At 45.8% G+C, this 20,279-nt stretch overlaps 1 protein-coding gene across 7 annotated transcripts in view; it reads left to right on the top strand.

The window, feature by feature from the left end:
• TBC1D1 (TBC1 domain family member 1) overlaps positions 1-20,279 on the top strand; it is a 289,772-nt gene that overhangs the window by 153,169 nt on the left and 116,324 nt on the right. The gene's annotated exons all lie outside the window — the stretch shown is intronic.

Here is a 20,279-nt window from a genome sequence, read left to right as displayed (position 1 = left end):
GGAAGTGAGATTTCAAGTCAAAATCATCCCCGGATTTTAAAGTTCCCTGGTTGAGAAGCTCAAATGGCAACGCCTATCACTGTTTCCAGCGGATCTGTCTTCCCTCTCTGCAACTGAAGTGTCGGTTTCCACCCTACCTCAGCATGGTGTGGTTTTAGAGCTACCTCTATCCCACTGGTCACACCTGTGATGATCTGTGCCTTGTCAGTTGCTGTCACTCAGTCTGGTGTCACAGGAGGACTCTCTCTCTCATCCTTCTTGTGCCACCTAAAGAAACACAGGCAGACTTCAGAGATATTATGGGTTAGGCTTCCAGACCAGCACAATAAGAAGAATATTGCAATAAGGTGAATCACACAAATTTTGTGATTTCTCAGTGCACATAAAAGTTATGTTTACACTATAGTATAGACACTATAATGTAGTCTTTTAAGTGTGCAACAGCATTATGTCTAAAAGAGACATACATACCTTACCTAAAAAAACCTTGATTGCTAAAAAATGCTAACCATCATCTGACAATTCAGGGTTGCCACAGACATTCAGTTTCTAAAAAATGCAGTGTCTGTGAAGTACAGTAAAGCTAATAAGCGCAATAAAACAAGATATGCCTGTAGAGGATGTGCTAAAGTTTATCTTTAGGCCTTTGTATGTTGAGTTATTATGTAAAAGAGGAGTTTAAATGCAGTTCCTCTGAGTAAAATTAAGATTTTTCTCTGCCCAGTGATGTCATAAACTTTCAACAGTAGATATTTATTTTCCTTAGTGTTCCTTAATCAGAAAATATTTTTTCCTTATAAAAGCACAGCAAAACAGACCTCCAAAGATTACTTGAATTCCTCAGATTGCAAGACTGCATGTAGTGGAGACTCACTCTTGTCCCTCGACACACTTCTTCATGTCTCTTAGGAAGCGGCCAAGGCTAACCCAAGAGTGTTCAGACTAGGTTCCATGCAGCTGTCTGAGGGAGGAGGTGCTGTTGGAGGAACCCTCCCTTCCTGCTCCCCTCCCCCCATTGTTGTTTCTTCTCTCTCCCTCCCCGCCTCTCTCCCCCAGAGTTCTTAATATTTGATTCGGATAATGAGTCCTCTGCCAAATTAAACAAGAGTCTGGTTTGGGCTCAGCTCGCTTTGTGATATAAATCATAGAACTTCATTTGTGCTTAGTTTCTTTGGTTCTAAAATGGTTACAGTAGTGTTGGCTCTTCACATCTCATGGAATTACATTAAATGATAAATGTGAAAGTGCTTTGAAAACCTAAAGACATATCACATGTCAAGTGGTAACACTTTTGTTGCCGTTACTGCGTTTGGAGCAGTGGTGTGTTTAGCTTCCTATACCCATGTTCCCTAGCAGGAGCAGTGTAAAGGAGCGCTGGATTGATTCATTCAGTGTGATGAAAAAATTTTTTTTAGTAAATGGAGTTATTTCAATTTGTATCATTTTAGACACTTTTGTTTTAAAGATTTCATTTTCATGTTGTACATTGCCTACTAATGTCCAACAGCCAGATTGTGTAACCTAGTTCCCTCCTTTTTAAACTTGTAAAATTCTAAGCCAAAGGGGTTGCTGCGGTAGTGGCTGTAGAAAACAGCAGGCTCGTAAAATGCACAGCTCCCGGTTGGAGCTCTGGCCTCTGAGGAAATGGCTGGTGTCTACAGGCCCCACCCTGGTGCCACTCTTTTCCCATACTTCCTGGAAGTACGGTGAGTTTCTAGACGGGACCCGCACTGGTATCTCCTGGTCAGTGTCTGGGGGACCTGGGTCAGAAGATTAGTCAGTGCTGGCAAATGCTCGATTCTCTGGAGAACCCCAAGATAAAATGGGCAAGGAGATGGCGCTGTGGGCAGCGTGAGACAATGTGATCTTGTGTCACCCCAGCAGGTAGAAAGGGAATGGGGAAGAACACCATAGTTTGTGTCTGAATTCTCTTTTTGAAAGTTAAGCAGGAAACTTCTCTTTTTAATTGGGTTAGTCTGGGAATATTGTAAGAAATGGATATTTAACTCCAAGTTGCATTGTTATTGATAATGTTTGCAGTGGACCGTGTTCTTTGGTGAATCCTGTGCCCTCTGACCCAGCTGGGCAGAAGTTTGCAGGGAATGAGATGGGATAAGTTGTTATTGCCCCAGAGGTCAGAGCACTGAGCAGATCTGTCCAGTACCCTGCAGGCCGGGTGGCATGGTCTCCAGGAAACTGGGAACCCAGGACTTGGTGTGTCCATCTCCCCTGCTGGAAATGGTACTAAAAATAGCACCCCAATGTCTGCCTAACAGGCCCCCCAGGATCACCTACTTGTTTGCAGGAAAGCAGAGAGCTGACCTCTTCATCGTGGTCTGAGGTGGTCATGAAGATGAGCTTTGGGAAAGAATTTAGAGCTCATTCAGGGAAACCTCCTCTGAAAGCAGGAGCGGAGTGCCTGCATCCAAATCCCAGCTTTTCCCCTTAGGAGCCGTGATCTGGAACCAGCTGTCTAATTTCTCACCTATGATATAGGATTAATTATGCCTCTTGCCACACTGATTGAGATAGGGGAGCGTGGTGTTTTTATTGACATTTTATTTAAGAATTGAAGAATTCATAAGATTAGAAAGACTGATCAGTGGTGCACACGTTTCTGGTATAAAGTCACCTTCCCCGTGTGGAAGTCCTTCTGGTGCTCCCGCTGGAAGCTTCTCTGGCCTCGGCCCCTCTGCAGGGGTTGCCGTGGAGCCGCTGGCCCGCGCCGTCCTGCCGCTGGGGCCCCGGGGGAGCTGCTGTGCTGATCGGCCAGTGTTTTGATTCTCTGGCGGCCAGTGTGAGCCCTGGCCGTGCCATTCCACGGCCATGCCTGGAATGGGCTTCCACTGGTGTAACCATGACCGAGTCCCTCACCTGCTTCAGATGATTGCTGAAAATCACCTTTTCACTGAAGCCGCACTGGCCGCTCTATTTCAAGTGGCACCCCACCCCATCAGACATTCCTACTCTTACCCTGATGTTTCCCATAGCATTTATCTCTTTGAAACATACTCTGGTTACTTACTTATTCATTATCTCTATCACCAGGTTCCTGCAGTCCACAGGCTCTATGACTTTTAAGGGAAGGCAAGTAAATTGCTCCGATTCTTACAAGCTTAATATTTGGTCCTTAGTGATTTCTCAACTCCCTCCTCCTTCCTCTTCTTCCTGCTTATGTCCTTTCTGCTCTTACTTAAGAAATGCTGCCTGAATTTTTAAATTATGTGGTAGGTACTCTGTGTATGAAAGAGAGAGGTAAGAGAAAATAGAAGCATTTACAACTCTGAATTGGTATAATAATAATAACTTATCATGCCCTTATTTTTGCCAAGTGCTTTACATGAGTTATTTCCTTTAATCCCCAGTCAACCTTATGAAGGTCGGCATTTTTGTTACACCAGTTTCACAGATGAGGGAGCAGAGGCTTGGAGTGGCTGAAGTCATTTTCCCCAGACCACAGAGCTGGTCGGCAGGACCAGAGCTCGTGGGTCTGTGCCCCGCAGTTCCTGCTGAACTGCACATAGGCCCTGCGGGCCTGCTCCCTCCTCTGGAGCCTCCCTGTGTCGGGCGTTTGTTCTCAGTCTATTCCTGTGTCCCCTTGCCAGCCAGGCAGCAACACGTTTCAGAGCATTTTAACCTACGGACTTGCCTTCAGTTAATCGTACCCCTCCCTGCATGTTAGCACTGGGACTGGAGTGTGCCGGGAGGGAGGTTGATTCCTTAACATCTGTCTAAATATTCTTCTCCCAAATCAGACATCTTCATTCTCTGCCGCTGTTTGCTTCCCATCCTTTGGGCTCAGAGAGCAGCACCTTCCACTGTGGTCTGGGACCACTTGGACCAACATGCTTTCTGCATGTTCCCCTCCAGCTGTGAGACCTCCAGATCCTCAGGCAGCTGAGGGTCCCAGAGGTCCCTTCGTCAGCCGGGCTGTCCCAGGCAGAGAGTGTGCTGCTAGAGGTGCCTCTAGGCCTCTGTGCGGCTCTGCCTCAGGGGTGGGACCCATGGGCGGCCCAGGTGTCTGCAGCCGGTGGCATGAGGGACTTAAAAGTCTGCTTGTAAGGAACACTTCAGCAGTTCCTTTAAAAGTTTAAGGAACTTTTGAAATGTTCCACGTACTCAGAGTGGCTCTTTGTGACTATTTTGCATTTGTATTCTGGCACTGCAAACTTCAGTGAAACAGGTCTAACCTTTCTTCAAGGTAAAAAAGTGAGACAGGGATATTTGTACTGTCCCATCCATTTCATCCTCTTTGGAAAAAACTAATAAAGGAAACTAGAAATTTAAAAACCATGGTGTTTGCAGAGCTGTAAGGATACAAGGGAAGGAGAAATAGAATTTTCTGTAATTTGGGGGTTCTGGTTTTCATAGATGGGCTAAATTCTACAGAGAAATGTGTTAGTGAGTAGGGAGTGTGACTCCAATTAAATAGAGTGTGAAAGAGAGGAAAGTCCAAAGCCAGGCAGTGTGGACAGAAATGGAGAGATGAGACTACACAGATACTGTCTCCAAGTCAGCTTGTCCCTTCCTCAGGGGTGTGTGGCTTTCTCTGTGCACAATTCCTGTGAAATAATTGAGCTGTAAGAATCTGAATTTCATGTTTTGGAGACCTAACTGGTAGGCAGTTAATTTCCGTTTAGAAATTTACTTATAAACGTTTGGTAGAACAAGCGCAAACATTCCCAAATCCCAGGCTGTTTTGTTTGTTTGTTTGTTTGTTTGTTTTAACTCAACAGAGACCAGTTGGTCCCTTCTGGGGATTCCCACTTGAAGTTAGGTTACCAGAGTCCAGCAGGGTGGTTTCCACTGTGATCCCTGGAGAAAGGGGGGTGTCTGCTTCTCCACTGGTAGGTCAGGTGCACGGCATCGCCGCATCGCTGGGAAACTCTGTGATAAATAGGGCAGCCACTTGCTTGGAGACTTGGCAAGGCAAGTTTATTTTTGTGATAAAACAAACATAAGTAGATCGTAAAGTAGAATACTAAGAGTTGCATGGTGGTTTAAATTTAAAGCAGAGTCTTCAGTGATGCTTTAAGTTTGTGGCCACTTAGGACTGGTGCCCCAGAAACCCCAGGGAAAGGCAGTCTCTCTCCTTTGTGTTACCGGTTCTTTGGGTGAAAGGTTTGTGAGAGACTGACTGTGTGAAAGGTACGTACTTGGTAAACTATAAACTCGACAGAGGGTGGTGTTACGGGGGTTCAGTTAAATCTGTCCCAGGGCAGAGCCCTGAAGGTCGGGTGTGTTGGAGACTGTGCTCGTAGAGCGGGCTGCGGGCAGACGTTATTGCTCCTGATAACCGCCCTTGGTCGTTCTCAAGCCTTCCCGCCATGGATCGCCACCACAGGCCTGCTGTGAAGGTAAAGGCGGTAGAGGTACGCTCATCCCTCAGATGGAGGGTGAACACACCTGAGGATTAAAGGGCTTTCTCCAGGTCCTGATCTGGAGCAGCACTTCACAGACTGCCCTGTGCTCAGACGCCTCTGGCGATCTCGGTAAAGGCAGATTCTGGTGCTGTGGGTCTGGGTGGGTCCAGATGGTCTCCGTTTCTGACGGGCTCCCCAGCGATGCTGACGATACTGGCCCACTGTGAGTGGCAAGGGCTTGGAACGAGTGACCAGGGTCCATCCAGCCCAGACCATCTGGTCCTAGGTTTAGGACTCCTGTGTGTCTCTCTGCTGTTGTAGATAACCTAAGGCGTCACCCATGTGTGTCAGACCTCAGATAAATCTGGGTCATCAGTGACATTTTTTGAGAGGATTTGTGCTCCCTGGAGAAGCAAAGAGTTGGTCTGGTGGGGAAAATGCAGTGACACAAAACACATGGCAATAGGGATAAAGAAGAATCTGACAACGTGCCAAGTGAAACCAAACATCTGGCCTCTGCCTCGTTCCTGCCGCTTTGTTTTTTAGGGAAGCTTTGTCTCCTGGGTGGCAGCAGGGCACAGAGAGTGTGCAGGTGTTTGTTTTCTTAGCTGTGGGCTCAGACCTAATTGTCAGGCCTGCAAAAAATGCTGAAAATCAACTTCTGACTTAGATGTTTGGTAGTAGAAATACTCCACAGTTTTTCCTCGTAGTGTTTCATACAAAAAATAATTCTTTGTTGTTAAGAAATAATTTTTTAGGTAACTCCCAACCGTGGAATGGGGGAAAATTCTTTTACTTACCTCTGTGCCAAGGAACAGTTTTAGTCTTGGTCTAATGCCTTTCATTTAAGCATTTCAGATTACATTGTGCATTTACCGATTTCGCCAACAATAGAAGCATTCAGGCTTTACATGTCTTGTTTAAAAAAGGAAAACCCATCTAATATAGATAAGATTTATTGATTTGAAACCCATTGTATAAGTAAATAGTCCACTGAAACTAACGTTCAAAGGGTTTTTGTGTTGAGTATAGCTGTGTCAATATGCCTAATTTATGATACAGTTAAGTCGATTGGATTAGATATTAGATGTAAATAATAATGGCAAAACCAAGGAATATAACCTGAATCTTTATAATGACTATTTTATATTATTGTGAAAAATGTAGCAACTGCTGTGTGACTATGATTTATTTGTATTGTTCATGGCCAAATTTTCAAAACTTTATATACCATTGGGAAATTTTAATGGATGGTATAAGCAGAATAACTGCAAGTAGGACTTTACTGGAACCTGTAAGCATCACAGTGACATCTGTATGACCCTTTGTTTTGATCCATGGTTCTCAGCGTTCACTGTGTATCAGTCACGTGGGGAGACTTATAATATGGGCTGCACCTGGCCCTCTGCTCTCACTGTGTCAGGAGGGTGGGGTTGGGCCTGCACTTGAACTCTTCTTTCTTTTTAAACCCACCCAAAGCATTCTGATTGTGACCCTGAGTGAAACTGCTGGTTTAGTTAGATGTCAGAGGGTGACTTGAGGCACTGTCACCACTTGGTGGCAATGTTGCTCCCTGTGTCTTGATCGCCCTCCTTTCTTTTTCCAATCCCAGAGAAGTGTGCTTTCTTTTTTTCCTTTGTTTTTGGTTTTGGTCTTCTTTTGGTTATAGTGTGTACCTTCCTCGCTCATTTGCAACTTCATTGAATGGGGAGAGCTACCTTCTGAAATCAGGATGTTTTTCTTTTCTTTTTCTACAAGGTTTTAGGGAGTGGGCAAAATAAGGAAGAAAAAAATGGTCTCTGATTGCCAGATACATGACTTTTTAAGATTGTTCTTAACTTACTTTCCATATAACTTTGCTTTTCTGTGGCCAAGAAAGACCAGGTTCAAGATAAAGTATTGCAAGCCAGGGATTGATTGTTCATGGATTTCAGTAGTTTGAAGCTACTAGATTTTTCTCCTTTATTGTGCTTCTTGGCACGTCATTACAGATGGGGAAGCCACAGTGAATGGCAAGATTCTACCTCAGTTTGCTGTTTGTGTGCCTGATAACAGTTGTAAGTTAGCGTTGATTGAGCCTTTCCTAATTAACCATTGGCATTTAAACAGTCAGTCCTTAAGCTTTGTGCAGTGGCTGGGGTCAAGGGTTGATGGTGATACAGAGACGAAATTTTAACCTCTGCTGTTGGTAGGAAGGCTGCAGGGGCCGAGAGCTTGGGCACTGGAGGTTCTGGAGCCCAAAGGCCTGGGTGTGAATCCTGCTTACGGCACCCTGGCTGGCAGGGAATTCCTCCTTAGGGCTCATCTAACTCCATAGCCTGTGCGCCTGCAGGATTAGAGTGCAAAGTCGAAGATCTAGATTTGTCACCCTTGAGCTGTAATCTGTAGAGACCGGGGCAAGCCACTGAAGTTTGTAAAGCAAGGAAATGAATGGGAGGTAGTTTGAAACTATTCTCAGGGGGATAGAATCTGTAGACATATCTGAACTTGAAGCAGTCTCAAAATCGGAGCAAGACTAGGGTGAGGCAAGCAGGCACCCAGAGTGCAAAATTTAAGGAGGCACTCAACTTTTAGGGCCCTGCGAGTATGGACCCTTCACTTACATGGCCCTGAGAATGATGGTACCCTACAGCCTGGACAGCACTGCCAGGGGAGTGTAGATTAACTCAAAGGAGGAGTCCTTGGCAGGAAGCTCGTGTTTTGTTTTAAAAAACAGCTTTATTGAGCTAAAATTCACGTATTATTACAATTCACCCGTTTAAAGTATACAGTGTACTTTTCTGTATTTACACGGTTATGGAACCATAACCACAATCTAATTTTAAAATATTTTTGTCCCCCAGAAAGAAACCCATAGCTGTCACTTCCCAAAACCAACCCCCCCTCCCCCCAAACCCTAGACAACCACTAATCATCTTTCTGTCTCTATAGATTTGCCTATTCTGGACATTTTATATAAACGGAATCAAGCGATATGTGGTTCCATGAGTGGGGCTGCTTTCGCTTCGCCTGATGTTTTCAAGGTTCATCGTGTTGTAGCGCGTATCAGTGCTTCATTCCTTTTTATGGTCAATCAAAACTCCAGTGTATGGATAGACCTCAAATATAGTCATTTACCAGTCGATGGACATTTGGGTTGTTTCCACCTCTTGGCCATTTATGAATAGTGCTGCTGCGAACTTTCATTTACACGGTTTTGTGTGGTCATGTGCTAAGAAAGGGTTTTGAGGGTGAGTGTGGAACCTCGTTCTCTGGGGGGCTTTGAGTTGCCACCCATGATTCTGACCGTGGGGATGGTTAGGCCAGTGGGGGTGGGTGAGCCTCCCTGCTGCTGGCCGTGTTTGCCTTTCTTCCCCTCTAGGCTGAGAGGGCGAGTGCGGGGGATTTTGGTGTTTCCCCCAGAAGCTCCTGGGAAGGCGAGGGGTGGGGAACCTCCGTCAGGGCTTCCACAGCTCTCCCATTCTGGGAGGCAGGGGAGATAGTCCCAGGACCGCAGGTTAGTGACACTGGCCCAGGGCTACATTTCTTTCAGCTGTTCTCAAAACTGTGTGCCCAGAATCCCTTGGAGAATTTGTGGAAACACAGATTGCTGTTCCTCATCCCTAAAGTTTCCGATTCTGAATTCTTGGTGGAGCCTGAGAATGTGCAGTGCTTACAAGTTCCCGGGTGATGCTGACATTGCAGATTTGGGGACCACACTTTGAGGTCCTCTGAATTTCTTAAGCTGATGGGCAAGGAAGGGTATGTCCTATTCTGATTTAAACTCCAGCCAAAAAAGCCCTGAGTGGTTGTTAGTAAAAAAAAAAAAAAAAAAAAAAAAAAAGATTGAAAATTAGAAATGTATTTTATGGCAGATTATGAAACAGCCAACAAATTCTATCTTCTTTGCAGTAAAACTAACTGAACATTAATAATAGCCATTGTCGTTATCCTTATCATGTATGGAGCGTTTAGTGTTTGCACTCTCACACAGTTAGCTGATAATCCTCACATCAACTCCACGCAGTTGGTACTGTGCCCGTTAGTTTGGAGAGGAGGCTAGAAATATTGAATAACGTGCCCATAGTTATTCACAGTTATCCCACGGCGCTTAGTTCACCCAGTTACTTTTCCAATCGGGTCAGTTCTGCTGTAGATCCAGCATCTTAATCACAGTAATGAGCTGTTGACAGTTTTAGGAATAAATTATCAGGAGTTTTGACTGGTTTACTCACTGAAGTTAGTGTTTGTGTGGTGATAAGCTGCGTTAGAGTGAAAAAACAATTCTTATGTTGGAAGTGTTCTAGAATTGAATGTTAACTCCTGCTAATATAGCACATGTTTGGGACATTATTTACTGGTAATTCTAATTTTTTAAAAACAGAATTAGAATCTTCCTAGTTGAATGGCTTCTATTAAATTCATTCATTTAAATGAAAAATGTACTGTGCCTCCTGGAGGGGCAAGGCCGGGCGTTGCATCGGATGTGAGCAAGCGGCCCCAGAATTACAGCTGCTGGCACACTTATTGCCCTCGTGGTTTTGTAAAATCCGTAGATAAAGCAAAGGGACACATTAAACTGCTTTCTGAATGGATGTTTTTCCAAGTAAATGCGTTTTATCACTTTCATATAAATGAAAATATTTGCAGAATAAATACTAACAAGATTTCAAACATCATTTACCAAAGTAGGAATAATGTGATTATGGTCTTATACAATTCTGAAAATAACTTGTAGTCCCAAGTATGCATTTTATACCTGAGAGAATAATGGGTTTTCCACAGTAAGTTTAAGTATTGTGCTTCATTTCCTCTCCCTCTCCAGGTGTGTTAGCTTGAGAACTTTTTTTTTTTTTAATAAATTTATTTATTTTTTTAAATTTATTTTTGACTGTGTTGGGTCTTTGTTGCTGTGAGAGGGCTTTCTCTGGTTGTGGTGAGCGGGGCTACTCTTCGTTGCGGTGTGCGGGCTTCTCACTGCGGTGGCTTCTCGTTGCGGAGCACGGGCTCTAGGCACGTGGGCTTCAGTAGTTGTGGCATGTGGGCTCCGTAGTTGTGGCACGCGGGCTCAGTAGTTGTGGCGCACGGGCTCTAGAGCACAGGCTCAGTAGTTGTGGCACATGGGCTTAGTTGCGCCGCAGCATGTGGGATCTTCCCCGACCAGGGATCAAACCTGTGTCCACTGCATTGGCAGGCGGATTCTCAATCACTGCACCACCAGGGCAGCCCCGCTTGAGAACTTTTGATTAAGGACAGCTCTGGCGATGAGAGGTTACAGCCTTACCTCTGCGGTTTGGTGTTTGGAATTGTCTTTTGCGGCAGCATCTTCCCCAGTTGCCAAGGCGAGGTTTTTCTTTTTTCCTGTTAGCACCAGCCTTGTCTCCTGCCAAGCCTTGTGTTGGGGGCGGGATATAGAAACAGTGGGCTTTTTCTGCCCTGCAAGGCTCATTAGATTATGGGGCTTAGATTAGAGGCCATAGGCGGGGATACCTGCCTTAACAAAGGGGTATTTCTTCTATCTCTGCGAAATGGCTAGTGTGGTTTGAGTTCATCATTCTGCCTGAGAGAAATCTGTGCTCCACGTCCTGGAAGTTTTCCTCCATTGTCCTTAATGCTCCTGTCTCAGTCACGCCTGGTGTATGTCCCCGCGTACAGCAGGCTACATACCGTTAGGCCAGATGTTCCACCAGCACATGGCAAAGTCACCGGGTTTCCATTCATTTGCCTAATTTCCTCTGTGCGGCCCCTTCCACCTTTTTCAGCCCCTCACTTCCAGGTACCAGAATTTTGACATCATTTAGAGATTGTGTCTGACTGAATGTACTGGAAGTCCTGCCACACTGGTGTAACTGGAGAGGGATTAGCTTTTCTCACATAACAAGAAGTCTGGATGATGATAAGGCAAGGTCATTCACTGGCCCCGTGATGTTCCCAGTGAGCTGGGGTCCTTTTTACTTTTCTGTTTCATCCTCTTGGATGCTTCCTGGTCACAACATGGCTGCTTCACCTTCAGCTTCCCCTACAGCTCTGAGCAGAATGACGGAGGAGGCAACAAGGAGCGGGGCGGGGGCGTGACCCCTCTACACCAAGAGAGCGAACTGTTGCAGGAAGTCCCTAGACGAGCATTACTTGTGTCTCATCATCCGGAACTCTGTCACCTGGTCACTCATGGCTGTAGGGAGGCTGGGCGACACTGTTTCTTGGCTGAGCACACGGCCACCTTGTACGAGGGGCGCCCAGCCGTGGGGATGAAGGGGAGAGTGGACGTGGGGCGGGGCCCAGGGGCTGCAGCCCTGCCCAGGCAGAGTGTCTCTCCGCCCCGTCGTGTGCTGTGCTGCTTCCCTGTGCCCAGAAAGCTCCTCCCCTCTACACCCAGCCCAGCACACTCTAACACTGACAGACTCCTTATCTTTCAGCCCACTTCCCTGTTGCCATTTCTTCCTCCTTTCTCTCGGGCGTGGTCAGCCTCTCCATTCCCGATGTTCCTTAGGGTTTTCGTTTGTCCCTGTTGGACTGCTGCTGCTTTGTCTTGCGGTTCTTTGTCCTGACCTTCAGATCTGTACCGCCTAACATGGTAGCCACTAGCTACCTAGAGCTATTTAAAGTCAAATGTGAAAATTTAGTTCCACGCCCTGGACTCTTTTCAGGTGCTCAAGAGCACAGCTCTGGGCCATTCCCCTCATTCATGTTCTCCTGGACACACTGCTCTGGGTGGTGGACTCTCTGAGGTCCCCCTTCGTCCTGACTCGACTCAGGATCACAAGCACAGCACATTGCAGGTGGCGCTTGTGCTGTGTTCCCTCCTACCCGAAGTGGTGGACTTTGGGCAGAGGCAAGGTACTCTGTGACCCACCCGGCTTCTAAAATGATCGCTACTGGATATGTGCAAGGTGAGTCCACTGCTTTCGAGGAATCCTACAAGTAACTGGGAACTTTGAAAGTTATCTGTTCCACATTCCTTATTTTGCAGATGAAGAAACTGAGGCTCAGAGAGAGAAAGGGACCCACTTAAGGTCAAACAGGTAGTCAGTGGTAGAATGAACTAGAATTGTGGTTCTCCTTCCATTAAACCAGACCTGATCGAGTATCACCAGCCTGTTTGTTTTCCCAAATTAAGTTCCATTCTTGCTTATTCAACCAGTTTCCAGCTTCTTGAGAGAGGAAGTTGTTTCTTGCTCTTGGCTGTCCTCAAATGCCCACTGCATGGAGGCAGTGCTCAGAGGACGCTCCGGAGACAGATGAGCGTAAGCCTGCCTTAGTCAGTCAACGATCACTTAGTTGCAGGAATCAGAATATGACTCAAGCAAGCTTAATCAGAAGGAGGCTCGTAAAATTCAAGATAAGAGCAAGAGTCAGGAACTAGGACGTTGCCAGGAACCCAGGAAGTCTCTCTGGCTCCCTCTCTTTTGTATCATGTAATTTTTCTTTTTTCCCTTTTTTTTCCCTGGTCTCCTCTTCATCCTACACACCAGCCTTCCCAGCTTGCTCATCATTGTACACGGTCTGCCAGCCCCCGAGTCCGTATGATCTTTTAGCTCCAGAGGCATCCAGTTACCTGTACCTGACTGCCAGGTTTTTGGGAGCTGATTGGCCCAAGTCATGGTAGCTCATCCAGGGAGGGATGGGAGAAGCGTGGTGCCAGCATGGCAGTGGGGACCCACCCAAGATATTATCTGGGTTGTGAGGAGGAGAGGAGCAGGGCCAGTGCTGGGAAGAAAGGGCATAGCCTCCGGCCACCACACGTCAGTGTGTTCTCATTAATTCTATTGCTAACCAACCAAAGGCAGAACCAGGAGAGTGAAAGTAACCGGGGCTTACAAGCTTTTTAACAGTTGGTGGTTATCCAAAAGTAGGTGAAAATGTGTGTGGGCAAGTATGTATGTAAATTTCTTATTACCAGGAGTACTTGGATAGAAGCTGAGTGACCTGTTAAAGATTCCTCTGCTGGGAATGAAGCTCGATTGATATATTTACCCAGTAACAAGAATTTGGAATTCTTAGAGCAAATAGATGTCACGCAGCTCAGCAGCCAGAGGTGGTCAAGATCCCTGGAAGAGGAAAGGCTGGCCACTCTGGGCTTCCCGTGGACCTAGGGCACAGCCGTGTGTGTGTGTGGGTGTGAGCTGGCCTTGGGGCCCTCTCACATGGCTGTGTCTGCTTAGCTCTTGCCCGACCACTGCACGCACTTGGGAGCCCATTTCCTAAACCCATTTCCAGCTCCGTGAGTCAGGGACACTGTCTTGTTATGGTTCTGCGACCTGGCACAGGGCTTGGTTTATAGATGGTGCTTGGTTTCTGTTGGAGGCGGGGGTATATGATTTTGGAATATTAACCAAACATGGGTATTCTATTGTTAACTACTCAGACTGTACTGTGTAAAAAATAACATATATCTGAAAAAAAAACCCAAAGAAAACATTGATATTCTACGGAAGTTTTGATAAGTTGTAGTCAGAGGTGGTATTTTCCTGTTTCTCTTTTTCAGTTTTACAGTGTAGTTACATTTTGATAGTAGGAAAAACTATTTTTCATTAAGAAACATTCAATACATGTTTAGCCTTATGGAGGTTAAAATGGAAGCACATTTCTGTCACAGATCATGATGCTACCAGGTATTCAGTCAGGTTTATTGGAAATGAACCCAGTTGTAAAATCACTTCTCTTTTGTGGGCTTAAACTACAGGTGATCACTTGGTGATTCCCGCTTCTTCTATTATTAAACTTGGCGTGACCAGTAATTTGAGTTGCAAAAATGACAGCCTTAATTTGCAGAAATCAAGCCTAAAGGTTAGAGATACTCAGTCTTCGTTTGAAGGGTTCTTCTTCTTGGCCTCCCCGCCACTGCTGTTACCTGTCTCAAAAACCTCTGCTCCCAAGGGCCACTTACCACCTGCTCACCCGCCCCGGGAAGGAGCCTCAGAGGTCCCAAAGCACTTTGTTGCCTAATGCTTATTGAGATTCCAAATTTCTCTGGTTCCAGCAGAAATAAGATTTCAGGATGTTGATAGTTTGAGAGAATAGTTTGGGAATTGAGTTAATAAAAAAATTTTTTAAAAAGTTAAATTAAGAAATATAAAAGCCCATGGAACCCTTTTCTCTATTTCTGGTAACTTAAAAGATACCATGTTGGGGACTTCCCTGGTGGTCCAGTGGTAAAGAATCTGCTTTCCAATGCAGGGGATGCAGGTTCGATCCCTGGTCAGGGAACTAAGATCCCACATGCCGTGGGGCAACTAAGCCTGCGTGCCACAACTACTGAGCTCACGTGCCTCAACTAGAGCCCGCGTGCTGCAAACTACAGAGCCCACGTGCTCTGGAACCTGCACGCTACAACTAGAGAGAAGCCCGCGCACCACAATGAAGAGCCCGTGCGCCACAGCAAAAGACCCCGCATGCCTCAACGAACATCCCATGTGCCGCAACGAAGACCCGACGCAGCCAAAAATGAAATGAAATAAATAAAATAAAAATCTAATTGTTTATTTTTGGCTGCGTCGGGTCTTCGTTGCTGCGTGCGGCTTTCCCTAGATGCAGCAAGCGGGGGCTAAGCTATTTGCGGTGCGCGGGCTTCTCATCGTGGTGGCTTCTCTTGTTGCGGGGCACGGGCTCTAGGCACGTGGGCTTCAGTAGTTGTGGCACGTGGGTTTCAGTAGTTGTGGCACGTGGGCTCAGTAGTTGTGGCGCACGGGCTTAGTTGCTCCACAGCATGTGGAATCTTCCCAGACAAGGGCTCGAACCCATGTCCCCTGCTTTGGCAGGTGGATTCTTAACCACTGCGCCACCAAGGAAGCCTCATAAATAAATCTTTAAAAAAAAAAAAAAAAAAAAGTACCGTGTTCTATCATCTCTGATTGCTCTTTCCATACAACTAAATACTTTTTCTGAAATTGTAATCAATAGGTTAGTCCAAATCAGTATGTTCTATTTCTAAAATAACATAGTTTGTTAAAGTTTAAACTCTGTGGTTGAAGTCATTTTAAGGTTCCTGATAATATAATGTTTTGGTTTTTTCTGAAGAGGTAACGTGAATGATACGAAAAAAGCAAACATATCATGGTGTCTATTTGTGGTGGCACAGTGACCCGGGTCATCTCCCCCCTAGAAGCCTCTCAGTGGAGGCTTTTGGCTTTTGCCTTCTTGGTCACCCGTATTAATATCAACTCCAGTCCACTGCCACAGTCCCTGGCTGTCCCACCTTCAACCTCTCACAGCTCCTTTGGTTGTGATCTGTAACTTTGCTACCAGCTGTGGGTCAGAAATGGTTTCATTATCATCCTTTTGCTACTTCATTCTTTCTGGAACGGTATAGTTCTGTCCCCATTGTCTTTGGCATGTGTGTCTGCACTGGTTTTTAGCTGAGACTACAGACTCTTGGATGGTGGGTAAAAGGGCTCTTTTGTTCACTTAAATACTTCATATTCCAATTATGATACCCTGAGTCTGTGGAGCTCAATAAAGTCTCCTTGATATTGTTGGGAGCTTAAATTATTTGGAGCTTTTCATGTTAGAAAGAAAAGGGGTTCTTAATCCAATACCTCATTTTACAGATGGGAAGACTGAGGCTCAAAGACCATAACACCCACAGGAGCCTTCGTCTGCATTGTATTTAGGAATCGTGTGGAGGGTCAGCACCCTGGAGCTGGCCGGCCTCAGAGCATCCTGGTTACAGCCCTGGAGGGGGGTGGGTCTGGGCTGCGGGCTGCTGTGTTGCTTCCCACCTCTGGGACCTTGGGCCTACTACCTCACCTCCTTCCTTCCTTTGTCAGAGAGGTGAGCTTTAACTGTCTCCTTCCACGAGAGGCAGTACTGCATAATGAATGTGAGCTTGGGCCTAAATGAGGCAAAAGTGCACGCCCTGGGAAACCCTCACATGTCAGCCGGGCGGAGAGACAGGACTTGGGAATGTGATTTCATGTTTTCAATTGGAGTGACCTTTGGGAGGATATCCTGGAATCTCAGGTCTTCATTTATATCAAGACTCCTTCCTTGCACACCTGCCCTTTCTGAGTTGCCAGAGTTTTAAAAATGGGCCCTGTGGTCCTTTGTTTTCTTGTTGTGTCACGAGGCAGAATAAAGTGAAACTCAGTGCTGGCGGGTGACTCCCATTGTAATGAATATGCCTGCAAATGGCTCCTGGCCGCTTGAGGGAAGAAGGGTTGTGTATAACTTCAGAGAGAGATGATTGACTGGGTATTCACTGTAGCATCCTGCTTAAGAGTGTGGATTTTTGAAAAATGGTTGTAAATTTTTAATTGTGGTAAAAAACATAACATAAAATTTATCATAATCATTTTAAAGTGTTTTAGTTCAGTAGTGTTAAGTATATTCACATTGTTGTGTGATGGGTCTGCAGGACTTTTTAATCTTGCAAAACTGAAATTCTATACCCATTAAACAGTAGCCCTCCGTTCCTCCTCCCCCCACCCCTGCCAGCCATCATTCTACTTTCTGTTTCTAAGAGTTTGACTACTTCAGTTACCTCATATAAGTGAAATCATACAGTAATTGTCCTTCTGTGACTGGCTTATTTCACTTAGCGTAGTGTCCCCAAGGTTCATCAATGTTAGAGTATATGATAGGATTCTTTCCTTTTTACTATTCCACTGTATTTATAGAGTACATTTTGTTTATCTGTCAGTGGCTATTTAGGTTGTTTATGTCTCTTGCCTGTTGTGAATAATGATGCATTGAACATGGGTGTGCAGATAATCTTTCCAAGAGCCTGCTTTCAATTCTTTTGGATATGTACCTAGAAATGGAATTGCTGGTTCATAGAGTAGTTCTCTTTTTAATTTTTTGGGCAACTGCCATACTGTTTTCCATAGCAGGTGCACCATTTTCCATTCCCACTAGCCAGTGCCCAAGAATTCTAATTTCTCTATATCCTCACCAACACTTGTATTTTCTGTTTTTTTTTTTTTTTTGAAGTGGACTTCCTAATGAGTGCAAAGTGATATCTCATGGCGGTTTTGATGTGCATTTCTCTAATGATCAGTGATGTTGAACATCTTTTCGTATGCTTGTTGGTCATTTTTATATCACCTTTTGAGAAAAGTCTATTCAAACCCTTTGCCCGTTTTTAAGTTGAGTTATTTGGTTTTTTGTTGTTGTTGAGTTGAAAAGTATGGATTTGAAAATCAGACTGTTCTGGGCTTTAGTCCTGGCTCCTCCATTTATGAGCTGTTTGACTAGAGGCGGTTGCCCCAGAATCCTCAGCGGTCTCTTGGGGGTAGTAGTGGCACCCACCTCGTAGAGTTAGGGATGTTGGGCAACCACTGAGGAAGGACCCAAGAGATGAGAGCTAGAGTGAAGGCAGTCTGTTCCAAACAGAGTTTTGAAGGAAATAAAAACAGCTGCCTTCTCAGTCCCCTCCACAAATGGCAGCCACTCTTTAATTCCACACCCCACCGCCTTCCCTTTGATCACACCAGACTTTCAGGGCAAGCGAAAGGATGTGCTTGGGCAGTCAGAGGCTCGGTGGCATGTGGAAGACACTCATGTTGCCGAAAAGAACCTCTCTGGGCCTCCTGGGCGGCGTGCTGGTGGTTTGCAGGATGGCTTCAGCTTTTCAGCGAAGTGCGTGTCATTGCCTGCAGTCACAGCCGGAGGAAACATGAGTCCTCAGGCAGCAGTTTGATGTTCCTGCTCCACCCCAGGTGCACGCCTGTGGGGACAGGCCCCGCCTCACTGAGGGGCCCTGTGCTCTGAATTCAGAGGTGGAAAAACTGCAGGCCAAGAGTGCTGACAGATGCAGGGGTCTGGTTCCTTTTCAAACTCTCTTGATGGGAGAGACAAAAAGACCGGGAATCGTTGTAAAGAAATTAGTCATAGATGTTTCACTCTTTAAAATCGTCCCAGCAAAAGGTTAGACAACATGCAGCTTTCAAGTTGTCCTGGAGGTTGGCAAGTGCAGTGAGGTGCGACCTGGCCAACTAAGCCCACAATTGCCAGCCTCCAGAGGGTAGATTCCCCCCCCTGTGCTGAAACCTTCCTTGGAGTTTAAGGCACCACTTTTAAGCAGAGTGTGCTGTGCTTGGTTTATCTGTGCTGTGCCAGGATGTTTAAAAGAGTATCTGCCCTTTGGAGTGGCAGATATGTAACTCTTTACCTAATTACTTTGTTTATTCAATCAGTCAGTTTCTCCCCTCTTTGTTTTGTCCTGTGCCCATGTAACACCTCTCATTTCTTACTAACTGAAGCTCACTCAGTGTGCTGGGATTTGTCATGTTCAGTTATGGTCAGTTAAAGAATTTCAGATTGTTGCCTTCTTTAATGAGTTTTTTGGGCAAAGTAAATTATGGTAATATTTAAGAAATTTGCTTACTACAAAATCAGCTTTCAAAGACCGTTTGAACTTGACATGTCCCCTTTAAGTTATATTATTTATAAACACTTAGGTTAAGTGTTTGAAATCTGCTGAAGTTTTGAATGAGTATCAGCGTACTGACTTTTCAGGGACAGAAGTCTTCTCAGTGATCATGTAGTTTGCTTCCGTTTTCTAGTTGAAGACATCAAAGCTCGAAACTTTACTAACGCTGAAACCCAAGTTTCCCAACTGCGCAAGGTGTGTGGATCCCCAAGGAGAATGCTACTTCCCAAGTTGATTTCTTTCAGGATATGGGCCCTTATCCAGGCAGTGAGGCTGGGGTTTTCCAGGTGGAAAGGTCACATTTCCACATGTAACCCAATGAGCATTGTGTTGAGTTGGGGGAAGAATTGGGTTCACTATTTTAAACATCTTATTTCATAGTGTGGACTTCCCCATCCCCTCTCCCCAGTAAAGCACAAAAGTATTTCCTAACTTTTAAGTCAGTGAGCTTCCTTTCATGGATTCCGACCTTAGATCATATCCAGATAAGCATTGTGTAATGGGATGGGTGGGGTTAGTTTTTTTTTTTAGTCACAGATGCCTGAGAGGCAGGAGGGAGGTTAGCCGACTTAGTAATGGGGCTTTTAGCGGTTCATCCCGTCGGTGACTAGGTCAGAGTTCACTGCAGGACTGTTGTGTCCCTTCATGGACCACCTGTCCTGCCTTTGGGACCTTTCCTCCCACTCTCCTTCTGACCTTTTTCCTTAGTCACACATTGCTCTCTCCCCGGGCCCCTTTTAAAGACCTCTGCTTCCCATTCCCACTTTCTTCCCCTTTCCCAGCAATTCCCACCGAATGTTTTGCCAGCTCTTCTCGGGGATCACGGGACTGTGATGTGACCTTCTCATCTCTGATGATTTCTAGTTGAGCAGCTTCCAATGCTCCTCCGTGGAGATGAGTCCTCAGTGTGCCCGCCCGCCTGACCCCTTCACTTGGGCCCGGGGGGGGGGGGGGGGTCAGGATCCCACCGTCTTGCTCCTACTGGGCGTGCCTCAGGGCTTTAGACCCTGGCCCCATTGTGATGCTTGCAAAGGGTGGTTGTGGACCCAGGCGGCGACAGTGCGGTACTGACAACAGTCCAGAATCCACGTTTACATCTTCAGTGAAAATCCAAGCAAAGACCCCTATGAGCACTTATCTTTGGGAGGTGGGGTTATAGGTAACTTTTTCTTTCTTTTTTTTTTTTTTTTTCATATTTTTAGTGTCTCTAATTTCTCTGCAGATCAGTTAAAATATAACTCTTTTCATGGGGAAAGAAAAAAAAAACCAGTCACCATTCCTGAAAACCCTCGCCTGAGCTGGTGGGTAAAAAGTAGGGCTTCCCTTCTTGAAAATCAGCATCTTATCATCTTACCGGTCCCTCTGAGACTGGACGCCGTGGAGGCGGCTCTCGGCCTCCTCTCTCCTTCCACGGCTCCTCTTAACCGTCCCCGCCCTCCACTGCCCCTCACAGTCGGCTCTCAGGCCTCCGTGGCTGTGGCCGCTGCTCCTTCTGCCTTGCAAAACAGCTCTCTCTGTACCTCAGTCTTTGTCATCATGTCGTCAAGGACAATAATGTTGTTTTCAGT

This window comes from Balaenoptera ricei, chromosome 5 (genome assembly GCF_028023285.1).
Source record: "Balaenoptera ricei isolate mBalRic1 chromosome 5, mBalRic1.hap2, whole genome shotgun sequence".
NCBI lineage: Eukaryota > Metazoa > Chordata > Mammalia > Artiodactyla > Balaenopteridae > Balaenoptera > Balaenoptera ricei.
The sequence above is the reverse complement of the archived record's forward strand: the minus strand, read 5'-3'. Positions and strand labels throughout refer to the sequence as shown.